Source organism: Lactuca virosa, chromosome 7 (assembly GCF_052849685.1).
Source record: "Lactuca virosa cultivar CGN04683 chromosome 7, Lactuca_virosa_CGN04683_v6, whole genome shotgun sequence".
Taxonomy (NCBI): Eukaryota; Viridiplantae; Streptophyta; class Magnoliopsida; order Asterales; family Asteraceae; genus Lactuca; species Lactuca virosa.
Window position 1 is genome coordinate 119,099,982 of NC_136432.1, and position 7,108 is coordinate 119,107,089.

Sequence of the window (7,108 nt, forward strand, 5' to 3'; positions counted from 1 at the left end):
ATCATACCCATAAGTTCCCAACCTTTCAAGGTACCCCATAAGCCAACTAATCAAACCCTGGTCAAAGTCAAAGTCATCAGTCAAGGTCAACAATCCATGTTGACCTTGACTCGCCGAGTTCCTTGAAGTACTAACCCACTCGCCGAGTCACCTGAGTGACTCGTCGAGTTCCTTCGGTTTACGATCGAAACCCTAAGGCCACTCGTCGAGCTTCCTTCTTGCAACTCGACGGTTACACACGCATACATAAATTGGGGAAACCTCAACCGACTCGCCGAGTTGTTCATCTACTCGTCGAGTCTACGGCAATCTTCATCGGACTCGCCGAGTTGTTCATCCAACTCGTCGGGTCCAAGCTCATCTTCATGAGACTCGCCGAGTCAACCTTGCGACCCGCCGAGTTCCATCAGTCCTTAAGCCATACAGACTCTTTTAAGCCATGCAGTGGCTCCAAATTACAGATCCAAGCTTCTAAGGCATGCTTTTCACGTAAAGTTGCAAACTTTACGTGCATGAATAGCTACAAAGGCTCTAAATGTCAAATCCAAGCTCACAATGGGGGTTTCATACTCAAAGAGGCTTCACACATGACCAAATTCGGGGCTTTATGACTCTAGATCCCCAGAAGGGTCCAGATCTGAAGTTACAACTTCAGATCTAGCCCATATCCCACCTTATCTTCTCAACCAAACCATACAAACCCTAGATCTCAACCAAAAGAGGTCTAGAAGGGAAAAAGAAGAAAAGGTGACGACTTGATACCTCCAAATGATGCTATCTGAGGTAGATTTTTGATTTCCCACACCTCCTTGCCCCTAGCCTTTTGTCATTCAACCTCCTTTTCTCAAAAGATCTCCTCTCCAAAGCTTTAAATACATAAGAATGAAGCACCACACGAATTAGGGTTTTCTGAGCTCTCAATGGACTGCAAAGAGGCCAAAGGAGGCTTATGCTTCCTTAAATAGGGTGCAAAACCCTGGGATTTAGGGTTTCATCTGCCAGCTCCTACTCGTCGAGTCCCTTCATGGACTCGGCGAGTAGGCCACTAAATACGCGAACCAACCCGCTGCTACTCGACGAGTACGACAACCAACTCGTCGAGTAGGCCTTGAAACCAATTAAATTCTTATTTAAACAATACCTGAGAATCGGGGCGTTACAATTCTCCCCTACTTGAACTATACTTTGCCCTCGAAGTCTGCTGGAATAAACAACGTCGGGTAATGCTCTCGCATTTCCGCTTCCGGCTCCCATGTCCACTCGGATCCCCTCCGATGCTCCCACTGCACTTTCACCAAAGGCATCTCTTTGTTCTGCAGAATCTTCTTCTTCCTTTCCAAATGGCTACAGGCCTCTCCACGTAATTCAGGCGCTCATCGACCTGTATATCATCCATCGATACTAATGTTGGGAAACATATGCATCAAATACACTCTATAACTAGGCAGCGGAATAATCGAAACAACAAAACGATTTACCTAAGTGTACATGCACCCTATGGATCTATGGCTTCATACTATTACTTCTACCCTAGGAAAACCGAAAATACAAGAAGAATACTAACCTCTTTAGCAGCCAATGATCTTCGAGCTTGACTCCTTGTGCGTGCCACCTTGTTTGGATGATGAGGATCCAAACCAGAATCCCTCTCTTGGCTCACACCCAATGAACTCAAAGGAGTAGAAACAAATATAAACTAGGAGAGATGAACTCACGAAAAGTTCTTCCACAATGAGGGAGAAAGAAGGTGGCGAATACTCAAGCCAAAAATGAGCAAGGAGGAATGAATCCCTAAGGCCCTATTTATAGCCTTGGATACTTCCTAGGGTTTTATCCTTCCACCCATGTGGGATGGAATATGCTAGGAACGAAATTCCCTTTATCCAAAGGGAATTTTCGTCCAACCCCCTTCATTCTAGGGTTCTGGAATGTTCCCTGATCAATCAACTATTGGTTAATTCACATTCAACCCTTCTATTAATTAAACTGTTAATTAATTCCCAAATTGTTTTCCAATTAGTTTCTAATTAATTATTAAACCATAATAATTAATAAACTAATTACTCCTATTATATATTCTACTCAATCTTGAGTCTTGAGGGCAACCCAAGAGGACCCTGCTATTATTAGAAACATCACCAACTAGTTAATGATCTTGGACACACTCCCAATAGTCTCCCACTTGGACAAGTCATCAACTAGATATGCATGGTTCTATATTTCTCAAATAATCAACAGAGAGAATGCCATCCAATGCATCTGCCGAACTCTGATCTAATCAGTATCAGCCCTCAGATAAGTGATCAACTATTCCTTCATCCTAGTGATATCTCTATGAATTCGAGACATGGATAATGGTCAACCCCAGAATTCAAAATTATGTTTCCCAATATAGATTTGTGACGACTACATCTGACTACTAAATCGAACACATCAATTCTAGTCAGTACCCGGCCAGGTTTTAAGATGTCAGCACCAAATCATCGAGGGGCCCATAGATATCGCTTCTCCTATTAAAGCAGAAGGGACGAATAAACTTCGACTACATAGTCCTTGTCCATTTCATCATGTCACACATGAATGTACCCGTTATAGCCACCAATTACGAATAGCGTTGAAGTACACCAATGCATAACAGAATCCTAGAGCAAAGCCCCACATGTATCTCGGTTTGAAGAACAGAAGATATTATCATCTTAGAATTACTTGTGACTAAATCCATGAAGTAATCTCTAAGTGCGGGTTGTTCCAATGCTTAAATCTCCATTAAGCACTCACGAGTGTTGACACAATCACTATGTTATGCCAATCAAAATGGTCAATCCACCAACACTCATGACAGTCTTGAATCACTACTTACTTCCAAGAGTATGACTGACTGTGGAGGTTTGAGTACTTAGTACTCGGGAAGTGGTTCTAAACATGCAAAAGTGAAACATAGTAATAAATAAACAGAAATGATAGCAATCCAGCATTTTATTAAGTCTCCACAAAACAAACATCACTTCTATTACAAATTCATACTGCTCAATGTTTCAAGGATTATCAAACTAAACAACTAAACAACTATTCCATATCTTCAGCAAATCTAATGCCTATAGATCTCGTATGACTATCATGCTTGATCCTTGATAGTGGTTTAGTGAACGGATCGGCTGGATTCTCCTCTGACGATACTCTGCTCACAAAAATATCTCCATCCTCGACTCGATGTCTTACATAGTGGAACTTTCTAAGTATATGTCTTGAGTTACCATGGTCTTTGGGTTCTTTAGTCAATGCGACTGCACCCTCATTGTCACAGAAGATCTCCAAGGGATCCTTGATGCTCGGAACGACACCAAGATCATCAATGAAATTCTTCAACCATGTAGCTTCTTTTGCAGCTTCACTAGCTGCTATATACTCTGACTCACACGTAGAGTCTGCCACTGTCGACTGCTTGGAACTCTTCCAAGTGACCGCTCCTCCATTAAGCAAGAATACCCATCCCGACTGCGAACATGAGTTGTCCCTATCAGTTTGGAAACTTGCATCTGTATAACCTGTAACTCTCAACTCATCCTTACCCCCATATACCAAGAACATATCCTTTGTTCTTCTTAGGTATTTCAGAATGTTCTTTACTGCCGTCCAATGACTTTCGCCTGGGTTGTCCTGAAAACGACTCACCATACTCAGAGCAAATGAGACGTCAGGACGAGTACACGTCATGGCATACATGATCGATCCTATAGCAGAAGCATACGGGACTCGACTCATTCTTTCCTGTTCATCACTAGACTCAGGACATTGAGTTTTACTCAATTTTGTGCCATGTTGCATAGGTAGATACCCTTTCTTGGAGTCCTGCATCTTGAATTTCTTCAAGATCTTATCCAAGTATGTACTTTGGCTTAGCCCTATTAGACGCTTTGATCTATCTCTATAGATCCTTATACCAAGTATGTATGCAGCCTCTCCTAGATCCTTCATAGCGAAACAACTCCCAAGCCACGTCTTAACACCTTGCAACGTCGGGATATCGTTTCCTATAAGGAGTATATCATCCACATACAACACTAGGAAGACTACATTACTCCCACTAGCTTTTATATATACGCAGGACTCCCCTTCACTTCTTGAAAATCCAAACTCCTTGATCTTCTCATGAAAGCAAAGGTTCCAGCTGCGAGATGCTTGTTTCAGTCCATATATTGACCTTTCAAGCTTACACACTCTATTTGGATATTTTGGATCTATGAAACCTTCAGGTTGTGCCATATACACTTCCTCTGTGAGTTTTCCATTAAGGAAAGCGGTCTTCACATCCATTTGCCATACTTCATAATCATGAAAGGCTGCTATGGCAAGTAATATCCTAATAGACTTGATCTTGGCTACTGGTGAAAAGGTTTCCTCATAATCAATTCCTTGAGTCTGGGTGTAACCCTTTGCAACCAACCTAGCCTTGAACGTGTGCACATTCCCATCCATGCCTGTCTTCTTCTTGAAGATCCATTTGCACCCAACAATTTTAGTGCCAGGTGCAGGATCAACTAAATTCCAAACTTGGTTGTCATGCATAGACTGAATCTCGCTCTCCATGCTTTCCTTCCACTTAGCAGCTTCAGTTCCTGCCATCGCTTCCCTATAGTTGGATGGCTCATCCATATCAACCAGTGTACGATCACTGATCAATACGTCTCCTTCTGTACTTACATGGAAACCATAGAATTCAGGAGGAAGACGAACTCTATTGGATCTGCAAAGGGGAGGTGGAGATATATCATTTTGCTCAACAGGTTGCTCAGCCCCGGTTCGAGTTTCCTCAACGGGCTGTTGCATCTCAAGTTGAGTGCTAGTGTCTACTAAAGGTTCTTCTTCATTCGATTCTCGAAGCTCTTCAAGATCTATGCGGCTCCCACTGTCCTCTTTGGAAATGAGATTCCTCTCAAGGAAGAATCCCCTTCGAGCAACAAACACCTTGTTTTCCGAAGGCTTGTAGAACAAGTATCCAAACGATTTTTGCGGATAGCCAATGAAGTAACACTTCTCCGATCGGGGTTCAAGCTTGTCATTCGCCTCACGACGAACAAAAGCTTCGCATCCCCAAACCTTTACATGTGCTAGAGAAGGACGTGTCCCACTCCACATTTCAGAGGGTGTTTTAGCAACCTTCTTAGTAGGTACGAGGTTTAGGATATGGGCGGCTGTCTCCAAGGAATACCCCCAAAAAGATATCGGAAGTGTAGCTCGACTCATCATAGATCGAACCATGTCTAACAATGTTCGATTTCTCCTTTCAGCTACACCATTCAACTGTGGTGTTCTAGGAGGATACAATTGTGAAACTATACCACAATTCTTAAGATGATCGTAGAATTCAAGACTTAGATATTCTCCACCCCTATCAGATCAGAGCATCTTGATCTTTCTGCCCAATTGGTTTTCTACTTCGTTTTGAAACTCCTTGAACACCTCAAAGGTTTCCGACTTATGCTTGATTAGATAGATATATCCATATCTACTAAAATCGTCGGTAAAAGTCACGAAGTATCTTTCTCCATGTCTTGTGGCGGATTTGAAGGGTCCACAAACATCTGTGTGGATGAGGTCTAACAAATCCTTGCCTCTTTCACAGTGGCCTGTGAATGGCGCCTTTGTCATCTTGCCAAGTAAGCAAGATTCGCATACATCATCCGACTTGAGGTCAAATGATTCCAGGATTCCATCAGATTGGAGCTTGGCAATGCGTTTCTTGTTTATATGGCCAAGTCGACAATGCCACAAACACGATTTATCTAATTCACTATTAGATGAACCAACATTCATAATTAGTTTATCAACATCACCATCGCAAACAATACTTTCATACACACCTTTACAAGGACTAGCTTTGAAAATAAAACAACCATTCTTATAAACCAAAATGTCACCATTATCATTATCAAAAGAAAATCGACAACCATCCTTATAAAGTGCATGAAAAGAAATAATGTTTCGTGCCATATCAGGCGAGTAGCAACAATTTAATAAACTAAGATAAACAACACCACTAAGCATTAGCTCATAGTTCCCAATCCTTGTAACAGCTGACTTGTGCCTGTTTCCCATGATTAGGTTGAGCTCACCATGCTTTAACTTCCTACTTTGTCTTAGTCCCTGCATATCAGAGCAAATGTGAGTACCACATCCTGTATCAAGAATCCAAGAGTTAGAAGTAAATGTGCTATGGAGTTCTATCATGAACATACATGAGGTGCTAGCCACCTTGACTTTGCCCTTCTTAAGGTCCTCGAGGTATTTAGGGCAACTACGCTTCCAGTGTCCCTTTTCCTAGCAGTAAAAACAAATGGCCTCTTTTGGATCTGAAGAAGGAGCTATTTCAGCTTGGGCCCTTTTCTTGGGAGGAGGACCAGACTTTCCGACCTTACCCTTACCTTTTCTTTGGGTTGAGGCGCCCTTTTCCTTTTGGAAGAACCACGGTCAACAGCCAGCACGGGAGCAGTAGGGTTAGAGTTGTTGGGCTTCTTCATACTCGCTTCAGCAGTTTTGAGCATGCCATGTAACTCCATTAAGGTCTTGTCGAGGCCATTCATATTGAAGTTCATGATGAACTGAGAATACGAACTAGTAAGCGAGTTCAAGACCATGTCAATGGACAACTCCTTAGGCAGCTCGACACCTAGATTCCCAAGTCTGTCTATGTACGACTTCATCTTTTGGACGTGCGCACACACATAAGCTCCCTCTTGTAGCTTACATGCCATGAGGGATTTAACGATCTCGAATCGTTCTTGCCTTGTTTGCTCTTGAAACATTTCCTCGAGCTGCTGGTTGATGTCAAAAGCACCCCATGTCTCAAAGTTCTTTTGGAGACCAGAACCCATGATCGCTAACATAAGGCAAGCCACTTTGGTTGATTCATCGTAATGCTTGTTGTAGGCAATAACTTCTTCTGGGGTAGGGTTTTCTCCAAGCACGGGGACATCTTCGTCGAGAACATACTCCTTGTTCTCATATCTTAACGTGATCCTCAAGGTTCTGATCCAATCAAGATAGTTGGATCCATCTTCCTTGAGTTTCTCCCTATTAAGAACCGGCATGAGAGAGAAGCTTGAGTTTT